At 47.1% G+C, this 13095-nt stretch overlaps 1 protein-coding gene across 1 annotated transcript in view; it reads right to left on the reverse strand.

Annotated features, from left to right (window-relative positions):
- The window catches only part of PTPRT (protein tyrosine phosphatase receptor type T), a 1693536-nt gene that overhangs the window by 726410 nt on the left and 954031 nt on the right, over positions 1 to 13095 (reverse strand). The gene's annotated exons all lie outside the window — the stretch shown is intronic.

Below are 13095 nucleotides of genomic sequence, written 5' to 3' on the forward strand. Positions count from 1 at the left end.
AACGTCAGACAAAGGCACCCAGGCTAGAAATCATGGAAACGTCAGACAAAGGCACCCAGCCTCAGGCCAGAAATCGTGGAAACATCACACAAAGGCACCCCGGAAAGAAATGAAGGAAACGTCATACAAAGTCAACCAACCAGGCCAGAAAGCATAGAAACATCACACAAAGGCACTCAAGCGACAAAGCATGAAAATGTCAAAGAAAGGCACCCAACCCAAGCCAGTGGTGCTGGAACAATTTCTAGAGTGTTGGTGCTGCCCTCACTGTTACATCACTGAAGAAGTCATAAGATTGTGAAAAACCCAAACATACACTAAGGACAAACATAGCAAATGAGCCTTGCTCATTCCGGCAGAGGAGGGGAGTGTGTGGTATGTTGCAGTAGAGCATTTAGAAGCCCACTGCTTGTTGAGTGGTGTTGGTGAACTCAACTGTATGAACCAAAGCTTTCCACAATACTAAACTCACCACCACAAAGTTCAAAGTCTGAAAAAGCGCAAATGCAGAATTCAAAACATAACAGCATTGTTAGGGGTTCTCTTCAATAAGAAGTTATTTCTACCCACATTAGACCCTTTTTGCAAGATTAGGATAAAGAAAGATTAGCCCAAAAAACATATAGCTGTAATATATAACTTGCCGTTTGCATGCAGGTCTTTCATGACAGACTAGTTAATAGCTTGCTGTTCTATGGTAGCATTTTAACTTACAAACTGCAAGTAACAAAAGGATCTTTCCAACAGAAGCAGTAACACACTGATCTATTTTACATTATATGCACTTTTTGATCTGCATGGTAAATGTTATTTGCAGCAGGTATATAACCCTGGCCTGTACTACCTGCCTTTTAAGCACTCACAGCTTCCCCTAGACAAAGCTCATGGCTGGCTCTCTCCAGGTAGACGATTAATCACCAGAGTTATCTTGACATTTTAATATTTTCCTGAATATTACTGGAGCCCAGGAACTCGGCACCAGCTGCTTTGCCTTATGCTTTCTCCCTGAGAGCATATAAAGGACAGCATAGGCAGCATACATTGGCCTTACTGAGCTGGTGCCACATTGTGTTGAGGATACTGCTGTCTCTTTCTCCTTGCAGTAACAGTACGGGAAAGTGCATTTAAATATTGCTGAGATCGTTAAGGTACCTTTCTTTTAAGGCCAGCTCAGTGGCAAAATTGTGCTGGCTTCAAGGGTAATTAGTTTCAAGGTTCTTTATTAGAACGGAAGAGGTGTGGCGCCGCGGCCAGGGCGACTAACGCTGGAATCTGGGGACCACGGTTCGATCCCCGGCTCCGGCGGCAGGTTAGCCCAGCACCATGTGACTCTGGGCAATAGCTCGCTTAATCTTCCCGACGGCCCCCAGCGCCTAGAGACCCTTACGGGTGATTGTGCGCTTTACAAATGTGGACTTTACTTTACTTTATTATGTGGGTAAGGAGTTGTATGATTCCTGCTGTAGCACAAGAAGGTGGCTCTGCATCTGGGTCATTGCAAGACGAGCCCCTGACAAGTTAATTGGCCAGGGGGCTGAGGCTCCCATGCCCTCATGCACATCTCATATGCCTGCCATCACTTCTTGGTGCTGAGCCGGCTCAGGTGACGGATTGCCATTGGTTTCTTTGCAAGCAAGATCACACTATATTACTTCCCCTTCTTTAACCCCAAACTCTTTTACTTCCCCTTACCAACTCCTCTTAATGTTTGATGATGAGGGCAGCTCTTATGCGACTTGCAGCTCTTCCAGGTAATCTCATAATACATCTGCCCTTAGCAGGCAATTCTGGCTCTGAGTCCACTAACTCTCTTGTAAAAGGCACCTGTGACCTGTATTGACAGGACTGGAGGAGGTCATGGGGGTTATTAGCACCAAAATCGCTTAAACTGAAAGGACACTTTCTCTCAATTCTAGTGTGTCCCTCCCTCCGTAGTTGATGCATTGACTACACTACACCTTGCAATATAACAGAGCTATCGCCATCATTGTTCCTGCCTTCAGTGTGTACTTGGGTTGTGTGTCTCTCTCACCTCACGCCGTATTATCAATTGCTTCAGAAAACCCCAGCCCTGCTTTGCAAATGTTAATGTGTAAGAACAGAACATTTGCGCACGCTGCTTGCCTGGCACAGCCCCAACCCCCACAGATATTATGAGCATGCCCGGCCTGCCCTGAAAACGAAACTGAATCCTGCCCTGGGCCTGCATCCTGTAGTACTGATTCCAGGCAGCCCGGGCCGCAACTGCGCAACAATTAATAGCCAGTGCACACTACTGGCAACAAACATGTGATCGTGCATCGTGATGATCAAACTAGTCAGGGCATCATTCAGAAACAACATTTAAGCAGCGTGACATGAACATAAAAAAGTAAATCTGTAGGGCAGGCCTCACCTGCGCAGATTTATTAGTTAATTAATTCATGATATGTCTGCCGGGTGCCGGCCTACGCCACCGCCTATCCCAGGCCAATCTTCATGTGATAATGATAATGATAGATAAAACTAAGATAAAACTAAGATAACCAATCACAACTAATCACAATGACCAATTCGGTCTCCCATATCTCACCGCGATTCATTGACTTTGGTCTGAATGGTCCTTAAGGCTTGCCCCCACCCCTCCCCTCTCTTCGCAGTGGCCTGCATTACACGCTTATGTGTCCCTATCACTACGGTGCTATATACATTGAGAAAACACACTGGCACTTGCAATGCCAGTTTAGAAGCCGGCACCAACATTATAAATTGTACTCAGCGTCCAGCTCTGTATTTTCACTCTTCTGACTCTATGTATGTCTCTGGGTTTTTTAACTGTTTCTGGGGGTCCAAGTTAAAGTTTACTGTTTCATCTAAAGCAGATTCACACCTCTGCGACTCCAGTGGGCAAAACCCTTGCCCCCTTATTTATACTTGCTTGCTTATATAGTGCCAGTGCTTCATTTGAGCCTGTGGTTTCTGGTGTTCTGCTCCGGAGTTTAGCTCTCAACACCTGCGCTGTTCCTCTAACTTTGTGATGAGCACAACAAAAACAAGTGTTTAATACTTCAATCTACCTTAAAATTATTAATACCTGCTGGCCGCACCATTCTTGCACCTTTGGGGTCTGGAATAATCTGAATTGTCACGCTTGTAAGAGTTTGATAGATAGTAGTTGGGCTGGTACTCTCATCGGCAGCGCTTGCAGGGGCAGTGGGTGGTGCAAACTGCAGCAGCCTCAAAAGCAGAGACCGGTCACCGGACACTTACTTTTTTACAAATTAAACGCAGGGAAGAATTTCTGGCTTCTAACTCGAACGATAGGAACACGTGTAACACACTCAGATCGTATCTTGGTCTGAATTTTGTACAATGCTCAAATTGTAATCTAACACTTACCAGTGTATATCAACAATGATAATTTAAAAAAAACGTAATCCTGCGCCTGCGGCCCCCGCGCCGCCCCCAGGCCCTGCCTGCCCTTGCCCTGCCTCACTGGCCTCACCTGCCTGTGGCTGCGCACGCAGCTCATGAGGATTATTTCGGCCATAAATGATAGATAAAATAAAACTAAGATAAGTTAGATAACCAATCAACAACAATGATAATTTAAAAAAAACGTAATCCTGCGCCTGCGGCCCCCGCCGCCCCCAGGCCCTGCCTGCCCTCCTCGCCTCACCTGCCTGTGGCTGCGCAGCTTATGAGGATTATTTCGGCCGGCGCCGGCCTACCCCCCCCCAGGCCATCTTGTCCAGGTGCACTGCAGATCAATCAGGATCAAGAAAAAACTGACTGGCCACCACCAGTAAATTAATCACCAATTCACCATAAGGGCGCAAGGCCCTGCCTCGCTCGCGCCTCGCCCTCACCTGCTGAGCGCTCCCAACTCCGAGTGCAGCAACTTTGAAAGGCCTGCGGGCTGCGGCGAATACCTAGATACTCGGCGAGGCCAGGGAGAGGTGCGGGTATGCTAGGGCGGGCCCGGCAGAGAAAAAGCGCGTGCATTCAATTGCATGCAATCTGCGCACGCGTCGCTTCCTCTGGCGCGCACAGCCCCAACCCTCGCAGCAAAGCCCTGCCCAGTGCCCTGGCCCCCTGGCAACAACACAACACTCAACTGTGTCTGTGTCCCGCCCACTGGGGCCCTGATCCGCGCCGCGGCCGGGAACTCTTGAAGAGAGAGTAAGACTAAGAAATCACTGGGAGCAGGCAAGTCACGTGACGTCACCGTGACCGCCAGCAGGAAGTACTGCATACATCATCGATCGAAGACCTGGTCAGTGAGTCTGAGTCAACAACAAGTTTGGCACGGTGCACGCAGCGTGCACTACAACACTGACAGCAGTACTAGCACAGCAGCAATCACCAGTCAGTGCTCAGTGACACGCACGAGTCACGACTTAAAAAAATCAAATTCTTAGGCAGGAGGACAGGTGCACTTAATGCCGCGTGATAGACCCGGCCCCCATAATTAAGTGCCGGTGCTGAGCACCGGCAAGCTCCGGCTCAAATTAAGCCCTGAGAACTGAGTGGCGTAGAGTGCAGTGACATATAGAGCAATGGTGTAGAGTGGAATAGCATTCAGTGGCATAGAGTGCATTAGCATAGTGTAGAATATTGTAGAGTATAATGACATAAAGTGCAGTGGTGCAAAGTAATTGTCATAGGTACAGATGCATAGGGTGCATTGGTTTTGAGTAAAGTGGTGTAGAGTGAATTGGAGTAGAGTTCAGTGATTTAGCGCAGAGTGGTGTAGAATAAAGTGCATTGGAGTACAGTGGCACAGTGTAGAGTTCAGTGGTGTAGAGTGGAGTGGTGCAGATTGCGGTAGAGTGCAATGGCATGAAATTCACTGACATAGAAAAGTTGACCAGATTGTTTCAGAGTCGAGTGAAGTGAAGAGGTACAGTGTAGAGTATAGTGGCGAAGGGTAGAGTGCAGTGGCATAGAGTACTGGCATAGAGTGCAGTGGTACAAAGTAGGGTGACGTCAAATAGTGTGGTGCAGTGTTGATTGCAGTAGAGTGGAGTGGTGCAGATTGGCAAAGAGTGGCGTAAAGTGGAGTGGTGTAGAGTAGATTGTTTCAGAGCAGAGTGAAGTGGCATAGACTGTAGGGGTGCATGGTAGAGTGGAGTGGTTTAGAGTAGTGCATAGAGTACATTGTCAAAGCGTGCAGAGTTGAGTGGCATAGAGTGGTGTATAGTGCAGTGGTGTATACTAGAGTGGGGTAGACTGCACTGAAATAGAGTAAATTGTTGCAAAGTGGAGGAGAGAGACGTAGAGTGAACCGGCTTAGATTGTAGTGTCAGAGTGCAGTGCTGCACAGTAGATTAGAGTGGCATAGAGTGCATTGGTATACAGTGCTAAAGAGTGGCATAGAGTGGTGCAGAGTAGAGTACAGTGGCATAGAGGTAAGTGGCACAAAGTACAGTGGCAGAGAGTTCAGTGCTGGAGAGAAGAGTGTTGAAGAGTGCAGTGGTGTAGAGTAAGGGTGACATAGAGTGCATTGGGGTAGAGTGGAGTGGCATACAGTGGTGCAGTTTAAAGTGATGTAGAGTGCAGTGTTGTAGAGTGGCATAGAATGCAATGGCATAGAGTAAGTATAGTGGAATAATGTGCAGTGGTGCACAGTAGATTAGCATAGAGACCCGTGGCGTAGAGTGAATTGGTTTTAAGTAAAGCGGTGTAGAGTGCATTGGCATAGCATACAGTGGCATAGACTACAGTTGTATTGATTGGCATGGTGTACAGTGGCATAATGTGGGCAGAGTGCAATAGGGTGGCATAGACTGCAGTGCAGAGTAGATTGTTTCAGAATACAGTGAAGTGTTGTATCAAGCAGTGGTATACAGTAGAGTGTTGTAGAGTAAAGTGGTGTAGAGTCCAGACCCCCAGGACCTCACGCTTTGTTCACCACGACCATCGCAGACCTCATATTACCTCACACCATTGCCGCCATGGACAACATGCTCACTGGAGACCTGAACTTCCACCTCCCCAACCCCACCTCCCCCAACTGCATCACCATCCTGGACAATCTTGCCAACATCAGATTGAAACAGCTCGGCACTGCCCCTACCCACAAGGCAGGACACACCCTCAACCCCATCTTCGCAGTTGGAAACAACATCCGCTTCAGCCACACCACGCAACCACCATGGACAGACCACCACTACGTACACTTCCTCGTCAACAAACCCAAGCCGACCATACCTGCACCCCGCCCCCATGAAGAAACTGGAGCTAAGTCACTGAGGAGCAACTTAATGCCACCCTCAACTGTGATGCCCCCCACCCAACCAACCTCACAGCCAAAGAACTCAACAGGTGGATCACCAACTGCACAGATGAGCTCGCACCCCTAGGCAACCCCGGCAGACAGCGCCCCAAGAAGACCGCCTGGTTCACCACCGACCTCCAAGATTTCAGACTCACATGCAGACGTCTTGAGAAGAAATGGAGAAACAGTAAACCCCCAGAAGGTTGCACCTCCTACACGAACACCTTGACGGAATACCACCAATGCATCAAATCAACCAAAAGGACCTTCATGAAGAACAAGATCGTTGAAAACTCCAGCAACTCTTCAGCATCATCCAGGAATTCACCAAAAACCCCAGTGAATCCACAGTTATCACCCCCTCCCCGGACCTCTGGAACAAACTCTGCTCCTACTTCCATCTGAAAATCAAGGGCCTCTACGACAATCTCAATGACCAGACACAGGACTCTGAAACCACTCCCTCCTCCAGCTACGCTAGCCAGCCCACTATCTCCTACTGGACCCCAGTCACCACTGAAGACACTGCATTGACCATAAAAGGCATCCACTCAGGATCCCCCACAAACCCCTGTCCCATATATCTTCCACAGAGCCGCCGCCTCCATCGCAACTGCAACGCCAACACCACCTTTGAAACCGCCCCTTTCCCGATGACTGGAAACGCACAGATGTCAGACCCCTTCTCAAGAAGCCTTCAGCAGATCCCATGGACCTCAAGAACTACCGGCCCATCTCCCTCCTCCCCTTCACAGCCAAAGTCACAGAAAAGACTGTAAATGCCCAACTATTAAAATTAATCGAAGAAAACTCCATCCACGTCTCCTCCCAATCTGGATTCTGCAGCAAACAGAGCACCAAGACCGCTCACTCACCACCACAGATGACATCTGCACCCTCCTCGACCAAGGGCCCTAATCCTACTTGACCTCTCTGCAGCATTCAACACCGTCTCACACAGCACACTTACCACCAAACTCCACGATGCTGGCATACAGGGAACCGCCATCAACGGGCTCAGCTCCTTCCTTAGCAGCAGAATCCAAAGCATCAGACTGCCGCCCTTCCTATCTGAACCCACAGAAATCAACTGCGGAGTACCCCAAGGATCATCGCTCAGCCCCACACTCTTCAACATCAAAATGGACCCCAAGCCGCCATCGTCAGACAACACGGACTCAGCATATTATCCTACACTGACGACACCCAGCTCATCCTCTCCCTCACCAAGGACCCCATTACCACCAGACTCAACTTCCAGGAAGGAATGAAAGATGTTGCATCCTGGATGAGCAACAGTTGCCTGAAGATCAACTCGGCGAAGACAGAGGTCCTCGGACCCTCCCCCTCTGCATGGGACATCACCTGGTGGCCCGCTACCCTCGGCAGCCTCCCCACCTCCACGGACCACGCCCAAAACCTCAGCATCATACTAGACTCCTCCCTCTCCATGGCCCGACAGGTCAACACTGACGCCTCCACCTGCTTCAACACCCTCCGCATCCTCCACAAGACCTTCAAATGAATCCCTCCTGAATCAAGGCAGACCGTCACCCACACACTCATAACCAACAGTCTGGACTATGGAAATGCCCTCTATGCCATGATCAACAAATTGTTGCTCTGCAAACTCCAGAACATACAGAACACTACAGCCAGACTTAACGTCAGCATCCCTCGACACAAACACATCTCCCAACACCAGCGCAACCTCCACCGGCTGACCGTTGAGAAGCGAGTCACCTTCAAGATACTCACCCACTCCTGCAAATGCCTCAACAACACTGGACCTCAATGGCTTAATGACAGGATCTTCTTCACGTACCCCAGAAAAACCTCTGATCTGCCGACCTCGCCGAACCCCTACGCATCCGCAAGGAAAGAACAGGTGGAAGAACCTTCACCCACATTGCAGCCGAAACCTTGAACGAGCTGCCAATCAACATCAGTCGTGCCCCCCCCCCCCCCCCGGCACATCTTCAGAAAGACTCTCAAGACCTTGCTCTTCAACTAACTAGAGCTGCTCCCCCTTCCCCCAGTGCCTTGAGACCCTCATGGATGAGTAGTATGCTTAAAAATTCCATCATTGATTGATTGATACATTTTAGTGGTGCTGGGTGAATTGGCTTAGAGTGTGGTGGCATAAGTTCAGTGGCATAGAGTTCAGTGGCATACATTAGAGTGGCTGAGAGTGCAGTATTGCAGATTTTACTTCCATAGAGTGCAGTGGTGTATATAGTAGAGTAGTGTGAAGTGCATTGGCATAGGGTGCAGTGGCACAGAGTAGAGTGGCATAGAGTGCAGTGGTGCAGACTACAATTGAGTGGCTTAGAGTGCAGTGACGCAGAGTTGAATAGAGTGGCATAAAGTATAGTAGCATAGAGTAATTTGCTACAGAGAAGATTGGTGTAGACTGCATTGAATTTGAGTAAAGTGGTGCAGAGTGCATTGGCATAGAGTGCAGCGACATAGGGTTCAGTGTTGCAGAGTAGAGTGGTACAGAGTGGCGTGGAGTGGTGTAGAGTGCAGTGGCAAAGAGTGCAGTGGTGCGTAGTAGAGTAGGTGTGGGGTAGAGTGCATTTGCCTAGAGTAGAGTGGAGTGGCGACAATACAGTACTGTACAATTCACCAGAAAAAACTGCTAAAAAGCAAGTTAAAGAGTAAGTATTGCTCAAACTCTCCAAGCACGCAAATTCACCAGTTATGGTTAGCAACGCACACCACCCGTACATAGTTTGCACCGCCCGCCATGGTGCCATGTTGGTTTCCAATCGCTCTTTGTATCTTTCCTAGCTTTGCAGAACTGGAGTTTCAACATGGCAAGTGCTGCGAGTAATGGCGTGTGCTGTGTGTCAAATTTTAATTGCAAAGCAAAACTAAATATCCTGCAAATCAATTCAACACTGTGAATGGAAAGTTTGTGTCGTTATGTTCACCAATTATGCACATAAAAAAGTAGAAATATGGGAACAGAATGAGAGAGAAATCAAAGAGTATCCTTCAGAAGAAAAGAGCAGTAGTAGGAAACAATGGCTAATGATAAAGCTGAAAGAACAGAATTTAATTTCAGTTAGAGTTTGAGATGAATGGAAAGATAAAACATTCAAGGCACTCTATATAAGTTGGCCGTGAATACTGCTTGGCATTCCCAAACTCAGTATTACTGCTACTGAGGTGCTCGTTAATACAAATATTTTTAAAAATGTGTAAATTCTAGCAAATTCATAATGAGAACCTCAGTGGTAAACAACATAATGACAGCTGGAGAATGATATCTGCTAGTTTGTCCAAGCGGCCTGTCATCCCCTCATTTTATGCCATCAAGATAGTAAAAACAGCTTTACTACAGTTAACTCTAAATGTATGCACCTTGATAGTATATGTATATTTTCAAGGTACATAGATGCAGAGTTAAAAATAGTGGATGTATGACGTTACAACGCATACTTGTACAACACATACCTTTACAACGCATTTTTTACAACGCAACATCCATTACAACGCATTCTATTTCAACGCATGCCATTACAGCAAATTTTTAAAAACTACCTTTACAACGCATTCCATTACAACGCATACTACCTTTACAACGCATACCATTACAACACATAACATTACATTGCATGTATGGTAAGTATTGGATAGTGTAGGGGTAAAAATTACTATTCTAACTCCAGGGGGGTGCAACTGTAGGGTAACTGTTGGATAGTGTAGGGGTAAAAATTACTATTCTAACTCCAGGGGGGTGCAACAGTAGGGTAAGTGTTGGATAGTGTAGGGGTAAAAATTACTATTCTAACTCCAGGGGGTGCAACAGTAAGGTAAGTGTTGGATAGTGTAAAGGTACTATGCGTTGTAATGTTATTCGTTGTAATGGTATGTGTTGTAATGACATGCGTTGTAGTGGTATGCGTTGTAGTGTCATGCGTTGTAATGGTTGCATCGTACTGGCATGCGATGTAATGGATGTTGCGTTGTAAAAGTTTTGTTGTAATGGTAGTGCGTTGTAAAAGTTGCATTGTAACAGTTGTTTCCCAAAAATAGTACATCTCTACTCACCTACATATACTCACACCCACAATATTGTTGATATTTTGGTCACCATATTTGACATGTCGAAATATTTGTTCTCAATATTCTGATACACAACAGTATATTTTCCATATATTCAGCTCCACAAAAAATTTCAGTAATATTAATGCAGTTTATCCTCTTTGAAGAACATCAGATCATACATGAGGCCAGTTTTATTCTGTGCAAAAGGCATTCTGACTCAGTGGTTGATCACCTAAGCTGACTTTCCTTGTTCCTGACCTTCAGGGCACACAAAGCGCCAGCGTGCTCAGTGCACAAGGTTTGCTTTCTTCCCCTATAATTTCCCTAGTCGGCGGGATGCTTTGTTTCAGGATCCAAAGCCATCATTAGCAGCGCATATGGCCACGCTCCCTATTGTTCACCAGCGTCATTCCCTAGGACTGCCATTCGGAAACCCCTTCTGTCTCCTGTAGAGCAACCATCAGCTGCCCTGTTTAGAATTCACTCAGTTCTGCCATTTTTTTCTCCATGTGCGGTGGCTCAGAAGGCCTTACGTTATCCATACAGCTATGTTACAATGTCATATTTTGAGATTAAAAGTTTTTGACGGAGAGAATCCATTTTCCGAACAGGTGCTAGGGAACGCTCCCTGGTCTCTTGGAAGTGGCATGATGGATTAACTTAACGCTTCAGTGCCTGCCCCGACAGCTGTGACAGATTTTGCTTGCAGCCATCACAGATAGTAAATATTTCCTGCACTCATTTTGCTGAAATTTGTATTTGCGGGATGGAGTCTGTATCCAAGCGAAAGCGCGGCGGGCTTAGGCGTGCGGCATCGCCTTAGATGCCAGCGCTCAGGGCATGACGCGTTATCCTTGCGAGGGAAGGCGTGAAATGAAGGAGACACGGAGCTAGTTGGATCCGGCATTGTTCAAATTGGTTGCATCTTTCCTCCTCTCATGAAGATCACATACTGTACAGGAACTGTTGAAGCAATGTATTAAGCTAATGGGTACAATCTGGCTCACATCACAAACAATCTATTCAGACCGGAGGCTGTAGACAAGACAGCAGACAGCTTCAGCTCCAATTGTCCAACCACTTCTTTGAGTGATCAATTGCAAATCTGCTCATATGACCCCATAATTGGTATATACAGTGTTATGAAAAAATACAGAAAATATCTGTGGACAACACGGGCGGTAAGAATTCATGTTAGGTCAAATAGTAGGCTCATCTACGGTAATCAGTATCTATCTCTGGGTACCTCCTTACAGCTTGGTCTAATGAGCTTCTAAAAGAGTACAGTGACAACTTACCTAAAGGTTCAGAGTGACCTTCTTGGTCCTTATGTATCAACGCATTTCTCCATAAACTTGCAACAGGAGACCTATCAGGTCAGGGCTGGACTGGGATCGCATACCAGCCCCGGCAATTACGTCTGACCGGCCGGCTGGGGGAGGGGGAAAGGGGTGGGGGGTGCTCCGCCATTATGCCAGGGCTGGAACACTGCTGCTGTGGTTTTGTTCCAAGGGGCTGATTTTGCAGTGCAACTGCAAAACTGTCCCCAGCAACAAAAACTGTCCCCACCAGACAAAAAATGGGCTTTACCCTTCCGGCCCACCCGGGAAATGCCTGGTGCCCGCTACAGCTATTCTGGCTCTGCATCAAGTCTCTTGTTACTTGGTAGCAAGTGTATTCTTAAAATAGTCCTGTAGAACCTAGGGCCAGCAAACAGACCTTTGGACTGAGATTCTGTGGCGGAGTGGGCAAGTAGAAACAAATTTACTCCAATTTGTATTGGATATTCTGGTTCCTCGTAGCGGATCATTTTCATGCTCCATTGTGCTTGTTCAGCATAGAGCCCCGTGCTTGTTATTATGCGTTTTCGGTGTCTGAAGGGCATACATACAACTCTGAATTTCTATTTTGTATGAACTGAAGACAGCATTTTATTTATTTTATTTTAGGAGTTTTATATAGTGCTGGCTGGACCCAAGGGTATCAGAGCACAGCATATACAATAATGTGCAAATAGACGGTACAGGTAATTGGTAGAGCGTGAGGGATCGGGCCGGGTAGGGTTCAGGTACATAAGCGAAGGGGCAAAGGGGAGGAGGGTGCAAGACAAACCAGATGATCATCCGAGTGTATTCATTGATCAATAAGTTCGTACTTAACTTTAAATAAGTTTTCTTGATCCGAATCAGTGTCATCGGTCACAAATTAAGGTAAGGTGGAGCGTCGGCTAAGTAACTTCCTTGGCTCTATTTGTTCGTTCGAGAGCGGTAGAGGGAGAGGGCTTTAAGTAGTGACTTGAATTTTGGAAACAAGGGGTTTGTTCTGATGTGGGGGTGATGGAGTTCCAGATTTTTGGTGCGTTTCCAGCAAATGATTTGGCTGCGGTTTCTGCTTGCGAGATTTTAGCAGGATGAGTAGTAGAAAGTTGGAGCTCCTGAGGTTTCTGGACTGGCCGGCCCTTTTGAGTTTGGCGGCCAGGTATTCCGGTTTGCCTGTGTGCAGAGCTTTTTGCGTGAGCCAGGCTGTTCTAAAGCTGGCTCGCAACTCAACTGGGAGCCATTTAAGTTCTCTGAGAGCATGAGAGATGTGTTTGAATTTCTTAGCTCCCGTAACCATTCTGGCAGCTGCATTGAACGTTGTCTTCAGGGGGGCGAGGTGAGATTTTGCTCTCCCTGCCACGGCAGCAATCCCATAGTCTATTCTGGAGAGCACCAGTGCTTGGATGGCTTGTTGAATGTCCTTGGGTGGGAGGAAGGGTTTTATTTTGTATAGTAGTTTCA

This window comes from Lissotriton helveticus, chromosome 7 (assembly GCF_964261635.1).
Source record: "Lissotriton helveticus chromosome 7, aLisHel1.1, whole genome shotgun sequence".
NCBI lineage: Eukaryota > Metazoa > Chordata > Amphibia > Caudata > Salamandridae > Lissotriton > Lissotriton helveticus.